Here is a 15,205-nt window from a genome sequence, read left to right on the forward strand (position 1 = left end):
TACAATCACATTACTGATTAATAAACGCTCCAGTTGATAAGTTCTTTGTTTTACTCCAGAATCGTTTTATCTTTTATATTGTAGCCATTTTCTAGTGCAATGTTGTAACCAAAATTGTAAATGCAATCAAATACGCACTGATATAAACATATTTAAACACTCTACCCAAAAGGAATGAAGGACTTTGGATATCAAAAACCTTGATACATAGGTCTATTAATTATAAATTAAAAAATCTTATATCATGCCGACCTGAATGAAAATTAAATGATTACGAAAGGCGGGTAGATTTAAAAGTGATGTGTCTAAACATTGTAGGAAAAATAGGCGTATCATGATTATCAGAACTGTATATTTTGACTCATTAAAAGTACTGGCAAGCTTTAGCATTAAAAGGAACTACACTTCGGTATGTTAGAAATTTTAAACTACAGGCTTCACTACGGAACAGCTAAAGTGTAGTTTTTTAGGTTTAATGAAAGCGTTAGAAGTGATGTACATGTACAGAAAACAAATGAATACAATTTTTAAAAAATGATTTATTGAAGAGCTTGATGAATTGTGCAATTCAATAACGCGGCGGTCCTGCTCTCGCCCCTGTGCAAGCAGTTAATCGGCTTGGAATGGATTAACAGAGTTGTAGGATGTCCTTCTGATTAACATCGTGCCAAATGTCGTCCGATTGGCGCATTAAATTGTTGAAATCCCGAGCCAGTTGGAGGGCCTTGCCCATAATGCTCCAAACTATCTCAATTGGAGAGAGATACGTCGACCTCATTGGCCAAGATAGGGTTTAGTAAGCACGAAGAGAAGCAATAAAAGCTTTCACCTTGTGAGGGCGGGCTTTAGCTTGCTGAAATGTAAGGCCAAGATGGTCTCCACGAAGGACAACAAAATGGGACGGGGAATATCGTCGACGCGCCGCTATGCTGTAAGCGTACCGCAGATGACAACCAACGGAGTCCTGCTATGAAAGGAAATGCTACCGCAACCTATCAAGCCTGGTTGTCGTCGGGGCGTATGCCGGAAATAGTCAGACTGGTGTACCAGCGTTATCCGGGGCGCCTCCAGGGACGTCTTCGGTGTCCATCGGGACTCAGTTCGAAACTGGGCTCATCACTGAAGACAACTGCACTCGAGTCATTGAAATTCCAGGTCGAAGATGTGTCTGGACACGCCCTGGATAGAGTTGGGATACGTGACCGTCGTTCGATATACGACCAGACAAACCGGAGTGAAGCTATGAGGTGCCATTTCTTTTCATGACGGACCACTTTGGTTGTCATACGCGGCATTCTTGCAGCGCAGCGGTACATTTACGATATTTTACGCGACCTGTTTTGTTGTCCTTTTTGGCAAGTCATCCTGGGCTTACATTTTTGCAAGGTAGCGCCCGCCCGCAAACGGCGAGAGTTTCTATTGATTACTCTCGTGCTTACCAAACCCTACTTTGGTCAGCAAGTCTCTTGATCTCTCCTCATTTGAGAAGATTTGGAGTATTATGGACAGGGCCTTTCAATCGTTTCGGGATTTTAACGATCTAACGCGTATGATATCTCTCAGGAGGATACACAACAACTCTTATCAATCAATGCAAAGCCGAAGATCCAGAGGTGGACTAAAACGTTATTAACATGCTAAATTTGCTAAGCTCTCTCTCTTGAATAAATCATCTATTTTTTACTGAAATTGTAATAATTTGTTTTTACGTGCTTGCGGCATGCCTTTAAGAGGACTTGATCTTCAGCAGAAAGCATTTTCACCCCATATTTTGAGAAATCATACAGCATCTAGGACGTTGCAATTTAGTGTCAACTCTATATAACATTAGGGAAAGTAGTATTAAAATTATATTGATCTGGCTTAGTTTAGTTATTATATATTTGCGTACAACATGACATGTTTTCCAGTACCATTATCTGAGGCATAATCCGCCTAATGTCATTTAAACTGTGGCACGCTCATCTCAATATCCATATAAATGTGCTGTGTCTCGTATCTACTACTTTGGAGTGTAACTAGAGGAGTAAGATCAATGTACAGGGTGAGCACAAAGTCTTCGCCTGATTATAACAATTTATTACAGAATAACCGTTTGACATAATTATTTACTTTTGAAGCCGTTACATAGGTTAGCGTTACTAGCTTATTTTTTAAGACCACTTAGTTACTAAACCTCAACGTGTGTTCCCTTAGTAGTTCGGAGAATATATAGGCGGTATTGCAGTTCCCGCCAGGTGTTTCGTAACATGTGTTCTGTCACAGTACCCACAGCAGCTTGTGTCCTAGCCTTCAGTTCGTCGACGTCAGCAACTGGTGTGACGAAGACTCTGTCCTCGATATAGCCCCAGAAAAAAGGTCAAGGGGCATAATGTCTGGAGAACGGGGCGGCCACGGTGTTGGACCGTTCCTTCCAATCTACCGATCCGTCTTGATACGTCTAGTCATTGAGTCAAACAGAGCTTGGATGGCCTGTACTGGTACAGCTGCCAATGCAGCTTCAACACGATACGACAGTTCATCAAGGGTAGTGACTGGCGTATTGTGATGAGCCAGTTGCTGGGCCACCACTGACCAGACGTTTTCAGTTGGTGAGAGATCTGGAGAACGTGCTGGCCAGGGGAGCAGTCGAACATTTTCTGTATCCAGGGAGGCCCGTAGAGGACATGCAACATGCGGTCGTGCATTCTCCTGCTGAAAAGTAGGGTTTCGCAGGGACTGAATGAAGGGTAGAGCCACGGGTCGTAACACATCTGAAATGTAACGTCTACTGCTCAAAGTGCCGTCAATGCGAACAAGAGGTGACCGAGTCGTGTAACCAATGGCATCCCATACCATCACGCCGGGTGTTACGCCAGTATGGCGATGACGAATACACGCTTCCAATGTGCGTTCATCGCGATGTCGCCAAACACGGATGCGACCATCATGATGCTGTAAACAGAACCTGGGTTCATCCGAAAAAATGAGGTTTGGCCATTCGTGCACCCAGGTTCGTCGTTGTGTACACCATCGCAGGGGCTCCTGTCTGTGATGCAGAGTCAAGGGTAACCACAGCCATTGTCTCCGAGCTGATAGTCCATGGTGCTGAAAACGTCGTCGAACGATTCGTTCAGATGGTTGTTGTCTTGCAAACGTCCCTATCTGCTGACTCAGAGATCGAGATGTGGCTGCACGATCCGTTACAGCCATGCAGTAAAGATGCCTGTCACCTCGACTGCTAGTGATATGAGGCCGTTGGGATCCAGCACGGCGTTTCGTATTACCTTCCTGAACCCACCGATTCCATATTCTGCTAACAGTCATTGGATCTCGACCAACGCGAGCAGCAATGCCGCGATACGATAAACTGCAATCGCGATAGGCTACAATCCGACCTTTATCAAAGTCGGAAACGTGACTCCTCCTACGAGGCATCACAACTACGTTTCACCAGGCAACGCCGGTCAACTTCTGTTTGTGTATGAGAAATCGGTTGGAAACTTTCCTCATGTCAGCACGTTGTAGGTGTCGCCACCGGCGCCAGCCTTGTGTGAATGCTCTGAATAGCTAATCATTTGCATATCACAGCATCTTCTTCCTGTCGGCTAAATTTCGCGTCTGTAGCACGTCATCTTAGTGGTGTAGCAATTTTAATGGCCTGTAGTGTAGTTTGATTTTGTAATCGTATTATTCTCTTTTATGAAACTGATATCTCTTTTAAACCATTTATTTGAACCATATTTAACAAACACAAGAACAAATTTGTGCTGAATAATTCAGTCTTCGAATTGAAGAAAATTTTGTTGGCTTGGGGGCATGCAATACGTTGATGCATAAATTCGAGGTCTATTCGTGAAGTAAGGTGCGATCAGGCGCGAAATGAAAAGCGCTGTGAAAACTCGATGAAGCTTCGCACAGTTGTGCTGGCCAGTGTCTCTAGTATGCCTGTCGATCGAGTCAAACCTTTCTGTACATTTCCGAGCTCAGAGTGAGCACTCAAATATGCCTAGAAAATAATGTGCCCCCCTCCCTCCCCCCGCCTAGTATGAGGGCCCGGTAAGGGACTTCGTAGCCCAAATAACATAGCTGTTATGCATTCTCTGCGTGATAATCCTTGGCTGCACCCTGCAGGGACGATGAAGATGTTCCTGCAGCGTTTTCGATGGGAAATGTTTGATCATCCAAAATACAATCTGTAACTAGCTATGCTGAGCTTCATCTCTGCTCACATGAACCGCTGGCTATGAAAGACAACCTTCTGACACAGACAATGAGCTGTAGACGTGAGTAGAGAATTGGTGGAAAACACAGGCGGCTGCCTTCTATGACGATGGTACTGGAAAGTTTGTACATTGCAACGACGGGTGTCTAAGTCTGATCGGCGACTATGTAGAGAGGTAGCTGGAAGGTGTAGATAACTGTTGTAAATAAAACCCTTTTGATTTTCACCGTTGTTTCCATTTCGCGAGCGATCGGACATTTCCGAATAGCCCTCGTATTTCACCTCCTTCCTTTTATCTGTACATGTGCTCCATGATTTTCGTTTTAAATCTTACAAATATTTTCATAGCTATTAAAAATTCACAATTACAAATTTTCAGAACAATCTATATGGGATTAGGAACCTGCGTGAGATTAGGAGAAAGTATTTTATAATTTTAATCAGATTTAAAAAGGTGATTATTAAAAAAAATTATCGAGATAATTATTTTGAAAAAATCATCTAGCTGATGAACAATTTCACATGAACAAATTGGTAAAGACTCCAGCGCCAGACGATAGAAATACAAATCATGATCCGGTTGGGTTATAATGGTTTCAATTCTGTTGATGAATGTGACGAGAAGCAGATAAATGATTTCTACATCTGTCTGTCGAAGTTTTTCATGTTATCAGGTGTGAAATAAACTAATGGCACTCTATTGGCAGTGTACCCACCCCCTCTCCAGCACAAAAAAATTATCTTTGCAAAATAGATCTCGCACTCTGATCCGTCATTCAAAGAGACGTATCGATTCATTGTCAGTTCGAAGAAAATGCTGAACTTGTATACTGACTGGTAGCAAGTGTAGCTAGAGGCATTCGTCGTGAAATGTCAAAACTGTTTTCCCATTCATTGCTCTTCTTCTTGAAACTGAGATTTCCATACAAGGACAGGATCAATCTGAATAACGTCAGTGCGTCGATTACTGCCGAATAAGTAACTAAACAGTTACGTTTTCGTACGTTCTCATTCTCTGCCGCTCCTTTTTAAGTTTACTACGTAGCTTTCTGAGACATGACAACTACCGGTTTCTTGTGAAATGTTAAGTGTCGTAGAAGTACCGATATAAAGCCACATCATTACAACCTTACTATAAGTGGCAAATACTAAAAATCTTAAACAGCTCGCGTTTCGCACCTAAGTGACGAAATTGAGTGTTGTTGAGTACCAACTCGTTACCCATATTTCGCGTCCGTAGAATCTTTATCGAGGACAAAGATCTGCGCAGGCTTCCAGTTAGGTGTATAAATTTGTCCGTGTAACGGGACGCCATGGCGTTGCACGTCGCACGTGGGCGAATAAATTAACAGCAGTCGTGAAATTTTATAGGCGCGTACATTACGCGCGCCGAGGTAATCGGTTCGATAAATCACGAGATTAAGCCAAAGACTATATAGGAGCACACTTTAGCAATTTTGCTAACTTGATTAGCCACCAAAGGCGGCATATGTCATACTTGAGATATATTGTTCAGTCAGTTTTCTGCTCCCATATTTTGAAGTAAATTAATATCAGGTTACTTGAAATACGATCGTACTTTAAGTGATGAACGGAGAACATCCGCGACTGAACACTTATGTGATATTCAAATTGTTATTAATCCTAAATTCGAAGGATAGGCTGGAATTATCTATAGTTTTAGCCACTACAGTTTAAGATCTAGCTTAACCTCCTCATATGGTCATGTGATAATTATTTTCCTTGTTAAGACCTCTTTTCTTTCCACAAACAGGTAGCCATATCGAGTTGAAATTTATCTCAGTTAATACAGTCTATTGATCGTTGGCGGAGTGAAAAAGTTAAGTTTTTAAATTAATGCAGTCAAGAGATACTGCCATTTATGCCACATATTTTGAGATCTGCAACTCACTCATCAAAATCTTCGCATTGACTGAGGATAATTAAATTTGGCCAGAGGCAGGGTTTCATGGTATAAGTTAAAAAAAACAGAAAATCGTTAATTTGTAATTACAGCACATAAAAAATATTATTTGGCCATTACAAATTTAAATTGCTTTCGTAATCCGTCAAAAATCTTAAGACTACTGTAGGAATTATGATCCGATTTTCATGTAACAGGTAAAGTAATTCACGAGGAAGCATTGTATACATAATTTACAACTACCAGGGATATTCAGACAGTAAGGTCCGATCGTGTGCGAAATGGAAACCACAGTGAGAATCCGATGAATCTTTGCACAGATGTGTTGAGCAGTGTCTCTAATATACTCATCGTCCGCGTCACGTCGTTCTTTTCAGTGCTGAGTGCACATTGAGCACGTAAAAATGCCTAGAAAATAGTGTTTCCCGCCAAATACGAGGGCCTGGTGAGAGATTTCGCCTGAAGTCATGCAGCCCACGTAACATAGCTGTCATGCGTTTCCTTATTCATGACAAATCTCGACCGTACAGTGCAGGGGCAATAAAGATGCTCCTGCAGCATTTTCGATGGGAAGTGTTTGATCACCCACCACACAGCCCGTAATTGGCTCTCCCAGAAATTCATCTCAGCTCTCACGAACCACTGCCTATGAAGACAGTATTTTCGCACAGACAACGGGCTGTAGACCAGCGTAGAGGATTGGCTGCCGTCTTTGACGAGGATGTTGGAAAGTTGGTACAACGCTACGACCAATGTCAAGGTCGGAGCGGCGACTCTGTTGATTTTCACGTGGTTTCCATTTCGCGACCGATTGGACCTTAATTTCCGAATAGTCCTCGTATTTCGTGCCAAAAGGCTCAGCTGCGATCGAGGTCCTACTCTTGTGAAAACGATTCCTTTGCCATCTAGCGGTAGTAAAGCATAATGTCACACGAATACCGCGCCACGTCAGCGCTAGAATCACAGGTCTTCTACGAAGTGCTCACTCCACATGCAAACATTCCCTGGCTGTCTATGTTTGTAAAACATTCAGCATTTGTAATATTTCGAAGCAGAGTAATAATAATGAGCGTATGGCATTGGTGGCCGGGAGACCCCTCGCGGGGCGGTTCGGCCGCCATCCCACAAGTTCTTTAATGCCACTACGGCGACTTGCGAGTGAATGAGGATGAAATGATGATGAAAGACACACAACACCCAGTCATCTCGAGGCAGAGAAAATCCCTGACCCCGCCGGGAATCGAACCCGTGACCCCGTGCGCGGGGGCGCGAGAACGCTACCGCAAGACCTCGAGCAGAGATGTGAGATTGCATATCTATTATTTGGGAAAATCCTATAAAATATCCGTTGAAGCATTCCACAGAACAATTCGATATTTGTGCAGCAACAACGGCTGTATGGTTTTATTATCTGGACTCTTGCGCCAAATGTTGTCGTTAATCATAGCAGAGACGAGGGTAGACCCAGTCTACGCATCTACAATTGCCAGTTAGCATAGCATGTTAACACAGCTTCAAAATTAATAAAATAAATGAAAAATTACAGTAGCGAATGCGAAGTTCCACAAAAAAATTCAGCTTAAAATTACAACGTTCTCGAAAGTATTGCAATTTCCAGGAACTACAGCGTGCCCAATATCGATAAAAGGTAAAAATCGACGAGATTGCTATTCCAGGGATGTATGAAGTGTCTATATACGTAATTAAGTTTGTACGGATTCCTCGGAGAGCGAGTCCTACTCTCGCTTGCCAGGCTTTATTTTTATAATAGTTATAGTACATAATACAAAACAGAATTGTCAGGCTATTTCCGAATATCATTTAAAGACGTATCAAGTCCAGATTAAATTAATGTGACCTAAAGCATAGTAAATCTGTCCCTGTAGCTCAGCGATCAGTGTGTCTGGGTGCTATACGAAGGACCCATGTTCGGTTCCAGGTACTACCAGGGATTTTTCCTTGGTGGGGAGACTGGAACGATGTACAGCGGCGATAACTGAAGAGCTTCTTGAGACGGAAGTAGCGGCTCCAAGGCCAAGAAAGCGGCCGACGGCCGCAAGAGCGGTGTGCTGACTTCATGGCCCTCCATACCGCATCCGAGTGACGCCATTGGCAGAGGACGACACGGCGGTCGGTCGGTCGGTCCCGACTGGCCCATCTGGGCCACAACGCGGAGTTTTGTTTGCTTAAGTCGTTCACGCTGGCGTATACGACAGATGGCTCACGATAGGTCTTCCCATGGGGAAACGTGTACCAAAGGTGGTTCACGCTCGACTATACCAATTATGCTGCCAACACTACAACGAAGTGTGATTTATTACCTATCAGTTAGGTGCAGCGAATTGCTACGAATACAGTGTTATGTGACCCTTGGACAAGAGAGCTTTCTGAACAAATATCACATGATACGTAATTAGTTTAGAGGTAAATGTTTTTGTGATCCCTCGTTGTTTTAGAATAAAACGTTAAAATAGTAGCCTAGTGTGTTTGAAGACAACTGTGACCCCACATTAAGAAACAGGAAAAGCAGAGACGGCGGATGAAGGAAAGCATGAATACGCGCGCCGCCCCACAGCGAGAAATGCAGTTCTCAGCGCTGGAGTGAACGACTTAAATGAAGGCAGTTTTACTGATTCCAGAAAGGATATCTAGCCAGCATAGGTCATCAAGCAACTGAACTTGCTTAATTATAGTTTGTAATGCAAAACTAAATCTAGAAACGACGTTATTGTGAATTCGATATAGTATTAAGACGGTCAACGCATGGAGTTTCTCAAAGGGAACTTGATTATGAAGCGAGTTTGTAACACATCGCTTGACATTCACTTCATGTGTACACAGTACGAGCAATTAAAATCCTGTAGACAAACAGTTTCTAAAAATTTCCAGGTGAATAGACGTGCTGGTTCCTTGGTTCCAAGAGATTAAGTACAGGTTCTCGAAGACGAGCTTTTAATATTAAATCTCTCTTACATTCGAAACGAACATTCAATTCCTATTCATTCCTTTTTTCTTCTTTTATTCTTCTTAATCTGTAGGTGAAAGCTGTTTTCACATTATCCAGAAATGCTTAGAGACAGCATTCCTTAAGCAACGTGATAAAGGAAACGCTTCATCTGCTACAATAGGTAATACCACGTACGCTAATTTCGATGGGGATGAAAAATCAAGGCCTATATTTGACTGCTACAGCGCGAAACTCTTTGTTTTTGTCACGTTTGCTTCTTGCATAACAAATTCAATCATAGTGAATAGTCCATCAGCGTCGGAATCGCAACATGCCATTAATGCTACAGAAGGTTGTGATTTTTAACTGAAATGTGTTGACCCAGAGTTCGACAATTTTTTGCTTCTACATTATGTAGAAGCACCTACATGACTACTCTGGAATTCACAATTGAGCTACTGGCAGAGGGTTCATCGAACTACCTTCAAACTATTTCTACTCTTTTTTACAGCGCGTGGAAAAAACGAACACTAAAATCTTTCGCTGCGAGCTCTAATTTCTCTTATTTCATTACATTGATCATTTCTCAATATGTAGACAGCTTCAAAAAAAAATTGCATTTGTAGGTGCACTTTGGAGATTGTAATTTCGTGAAAAGATCTCGCCACGACGAAAACCGCTTTTGCTTTAATGACTGTAATCTTTTTAAAAAGTTGTTCTGTTCGTTATTATCTATATTTTTTGCTCTTCTTTAGGTTCCTAAGAGTGAGATCAAGATTCTTACCTGGCAAAAAAAAGGAGCACTTACGAAGTTTCTTTGTTCGAAAGCTGTACGTTGTACTTATTCACTGTATGCATATAGTATCATGTCATCTATTCGTAACATTCAACATTTTCACAGTCGGCAGTCCCCTATAACTTAGAACTACTTAAACCTAACTGACCTAAGGACATCACACACATCCATGCCTGAGGGAGGATTCGAACCTGTGACCGTAGCAGTCACGCGGTTCCGGATTGCAGCGCCTAGAACCGCTCAGCACCGCAGCCGGCCAACTCATATCTTTTATCTTATCCTATCTACGGTACAGGTTCGGATCTATTTGTGGAACCGGCAGTAGATTTCCATAAAACGAAAGCGTTCTCCAACTCCTCCACTGTTCGTACTATCTATCTCTGGAACTAATTGTCACCCTCGGTTTCATTGTGATATGGTAACAAGTAGAACTACAAAATAAGTAAATCTATCACGATAATGACAGAAACAACGATTGAAACAATCCAACAGTGAATCAGTGCTCATTCATTTGCTCTACCCGTCCATCCTCAGCATTAACTCTTCCAACTAATTCCTTTTCAAAGAGATTCCACCAATATCAGTATTATCCCTCTTTTCTTAGTCCCTAATAATCATATATTGTTTTTGTATCGCTTGTTTCTAAAGTCTTCGTCCCCACTCATTCCATAACCCACAGCATAAAACTAACCCTATTGTCCATGCTTATTATTATTATTATCTTTTTGACTTTCTTTTTCTCAGACTTAAGTCTGGTTAAAAATGGAACGTGACGCGGACCTCGGTCAAGCGTGACTTCCTTGTAACTGTATGGTATATGTTATATTGCATTTAGGAACTTTCGGGTAATTGAACATGTATCAATAATTACAGATTTTTGTAGTTGTATATATATGTTTGGATGTAGCTGTATTGCATTGATGTACTGGTGAATATTGTGAGGTATGACTCCTGTAGTTGATAGTATAATTGGGATAATGTCGACTTTATCCTGATGCCACATGTCCTTGACTTCCTCAGCCAGTTGGATGTATTTTTCAATTTTTTCTCCTGTTTTCTTCTGTATATTTGTTGTGTTGGGTATGGATATTTCAATTAGTTGTGATAATTTCTTCTTTTTATTGGTGAGTATGATGTCAGGTTTGTTATGTGTTGTTGTTTTATCTGTTATAATCGTTCTGTTCCAGTATAATTTGTATTCATCATTCTCCAGTACATTTTGTGGTGCATACTTGTATGTGGGAACGTGTTGTTTTATTAGTTTATGTTTTATGGCAAGTTGTTGATGTATTATTTTTGCTACATTGTCATGTCTTCTGGGGTATTCTGTATTTGCTAGTATTGTACATCCGCTTGTTATGTGATCTACTGTTTCTATTTGTTGTTTGCAAAGTCTGCATTTATCTGTTGTGGTATTGGGATCTTTAATAATATGCTTGCTGTAATATCTGGTGTTTATTGTTTGATCCTGTATTGCGATCATGAATCCTTCCGTCTCACTGTATATATTGCCGTTTCTTAGCCATGTGTTGGATGCGTCTTGATCTATGTGTGGCTGTGTTAGATGATACGGGTGCTTGCCGTGTAGTGTTTTCTTTTTCCAATTTACTTTCTTTGTATCTGTTGATGTTATGTGATCTAAAGGGTTGTAGAAGTGGTTATGAAATTGCAATGGTGTAGCTGATGTATTTATATGAGTGATTGCTTTGTGTATTTTGCTAGTTTCTGCTCGTTCTAGAAAGAATTTTCTTAAATTGTCTACCTGTCCATAATGTAGGTTTTTTATATCTATAAATCCCCTTCCACCTTCCTTTCTGCTTAATGTGAATCTTTCTGTTGCTGAATGTATGTGATGTATTCTATATTTGTGGCATTGTGATCGTGTAAGTGTATTGAGTACTTCTAGGTCTGTGTCACTCCATTTCACTACTCCAAATGAGTAGGTCAATACTGGTATAGCATAAGTATTTATAGCTTTTGTCTTGTTTCTTGCTGTCAATTCTGTTTTCAGTATTTTTGTTAGTCTTTGTTTATATTTTTCTTTTAGTTCTTCTTTAATATTTGTATTATCTATTCCTATTTTTTGTCTGTATCCTAGATATTTATAGGCATCTGTTTTTCCCATCGCTTCTATGCAGTCGCTGTGGTTATCCAATATGTAATCTTCTTGTTTAGTGTGTTTGCCCTTGACTATGCTATTTTTCTTACATTTGTCTGTTCCAAAAGACATATTTATATCATTGCTGAATACTTCTGTTATCTTTAGTAATTGGTTGAGTTGTTGATTTGTTGCTGCCAGTAGTTTTAGATCATCCATGTATAGCAAATGTGTGATTTTGTGTGGGTATGTTCCAGTAATATTGTATCCACAATTTGTATTATTTAGCATGTTGGATAGTGGGTTCAGAGCAAGACAGAACCAGAAAGGACTTAATGAGTCTCCTTGGAATATTCCACGCTTAATCTGTATTGGCTGTGATGTGATGTTATCTGAATTTGTTTGGATATTAAGTGTGGTTTTCCAATTTTTCATTACTGTGTTTAGAAACTGTATCAATTTAGGATCTACTTTGTATATTTCCAAAATCTGTAGTAACCATGTGTGGGGTACACTATCAAAGGCTTTTTGGTAATCAATGTATGCGTAGTGTAGGGACCTTTGTTTAGTTTTAGCTTGATATGTCACCTCTGTATCTATTATCAGTTGCTCTTTACATCCTCGTGCTCCTTTGCAGCAGCCTTTTTGTTCTTCATTTATACTTTTGTTCTGTGTTGTATGTGTCATTAATTTCTGTGTGATGACTGAAGTTAATATTTTGTATATTGTTGTTAGGCATGTTATGGGGCGATATTTAGCTGGGTTTGCTGTGTCTGCTTGATCTTTAGGTTTCAGATAGGTTATTCCATGTGCAAGTGTATCAGGGAATGTGTATGGGTCTGCAATGTAACTGTTAAATAATTTAGTTAGATGTGAATGTGTTGAGGTGAACTTCTTTAGCCAGTAATTTGCTATTTTATCATTTCCAGGGGCTTTCCAATTGTGTGTAGAATTAATTGCTCGGGTGACTTCATGTTGCAAAATTATCACTTCAGGCATTTGTGGTATCATCTTGTATGTGTCTGTTTCTGCTTGTATCCACCGTGCATGCCTGTTATGTTGTACCGGGTTTGACCATATGCTGCTCCAGAAGTGTTCCATGTCTGTTATGTTTGGTGGATTGTCTATTTTAATGTGTGTGTTATCCATTGTTTGGTAAAATCTCTTTTGGTTTGTGTTGAATGTTTGGTTTTGTTTCCTTCTATTTTCACTTTTTTTTATCTTCTAAGTCGTTTGGCCAATGCTTGCAATTTCTGCTTTTTTTCATCTAATTGCTCTATTGCTTCTTGTTGTGAGATTTTACCTAACCTTTTTCGTTTTTTGTCTGATATTTCATTTCTTATAAATTGTGTTAACTGTCCGATGTCTTTTCTCAGTTTTTCTATTCTGATCTGTAACCTGTGTTGCCATGCTGGTTTTGTGGGTTTCTTCTGTGCGTTGGTTTGTTCTGATCTCTGCCTAGTGTGTATATTTAGTGTAGTGAGTGCTCCTATATAAACCAGTAGTTGTAACTCTTCCATAGTTGTGTTTTCATTTATTTTGTTGTGTATGATTGTGTTGATAGTTTTTATTGTTGTTTCGACTTGTGGGTTATTTGGCGGTCTATGCAAGAATGGTCTAATGTCTGTATTTGTGTCTTTGTATTCTATATATGTCAGCTGAAATTTCTCTTCTATATCTAACACGTGTGTCTCTTCGTGTTCTATTTGTGCTTGTTCTGGTGGCTGTCTTAAGATTTCGTTTTCCTCTGATTGTTTAATTGATGCGTGTTGGTCTTTATTTGTTTGCTCTGGGATGTTTGAGTCCATTGCTGTGTTTTCTTCCTCTTCTGATTGCACATTATTTTGTTCCAGTATTTGTTGTACTTGTTGTTTGATGTTTTCTAATTCTGACTGGGGTATCTTGTTATTTTTGATTATTACACGGATCTGATCAGCTAGTCGTTGTTCTGTTAAAAATTTTAATTCCGGGTATCTGGTAATAAATGTTGTGTATACTTGTGATCTGTATCCAGTTGTGTTGGTTCCTAGGTTTGTTGCTTGGTAATAACAGAACATGAGGTGTCGATTAACTTCATCTGACCATCTCATCCTCTGTCTTTGTTTTCCTTCTAGGGTGGTTGCAGGAAGCATATCCTGCAAAACACCTCTATTCGGATTTAAATCCTTTTCCAGTTGGCTAGCAGTGTCGTTACCATTGTGGGCGGGCGTAGGGTTCAAGCGTCGTCCCCGACCATGACGGCACTTGTCCGAGGCTTCTTTAGTTCTGTCCTGAACCAAGTAATCACACTAAAAGGGGGGTTAGCCCTATTAGTGGTTTGTTCTTTTCGTCGCCTTTTACGACTGGCAGAACATACCGGAGGCCTATTCTTCTCCCGGGCCTCCACGGGGATTATTATTATTATTATTATTATTATTATTGTTAAATGCAGCTTGACGTATGGTTAATGTGCCACCGCCACTTCATTAACCAAAATAATATATTTTCTGACATTCTGTTGACTGTTGTTAGTTTTTTATTGTTATTGTGTGATTGTATAATGTCTATTACTTTTGTCATTTGAAACAGCTCTTATCCAATGACATACTTCACATACATTGACAGTATGCAGAAATTCATAGTGAAGGAAGGCTTCTTGACTCCAGACTTAACAAACAGGTTTGTAAAAATGCGAAGGTCATTCCTGGTTTCAAGAAGAATCGTTGAACACACCCACACAACTATAGGACTATACCAGTGACGTCAATCAATTACAGAGTATTATAACTTTTTGTGCTACCCTCTTATGACATTTCTGGGAATCGAAAGTTTCCTCTGTAGGAATCAACAACAATTCTGAAGAGAACGATCGTTTGAAACCCAGCTCACTCTTTTAGTGTACCAGACCCAGGAGACAATACTTATCGGCGACAAGGTCGATGCCGCGTTCGATGCAGTCCGGAAAATAAAGTTTGTGCACAAAAGTCTGAGCACACGGAATATCAGACCATCTTTGTGACTGGATTGACGAGTTCCTAGCAAACAGAACACAGCGTTTAATTCGTTTCAGAGTAAACGGAACTTCGCGCGTACCCCTAGTAGTTTTGACCTACTACTTTTCACAATATACAGGGTGTGACGAGTATAACTGCGTATATTTCTACTGGGGACTGAGAACGATGTGCTGAATAGCATTATATCAGTATTTACGTCTTTCGCATATTGAAAATTATGAATATTACAAGTAGTATGTTTTT

Source organism: Schistocerca cancellata, chromosome 7 (genome assembly GCF_023864275.1).
Source record: "Schistocerca cancellata isolate TAMUIC-IGC-003103 chromosome 7, iqSchCanc2.1, whole genome shotgun sequence".
Classification (NCBI taxonomy): domain Eukaryota; kingdom Metazoa; phylum Arthropoda; class Insecta; order Orthoptera; family Acrididae; genus Schistocerca; species Schistocerca cancellata.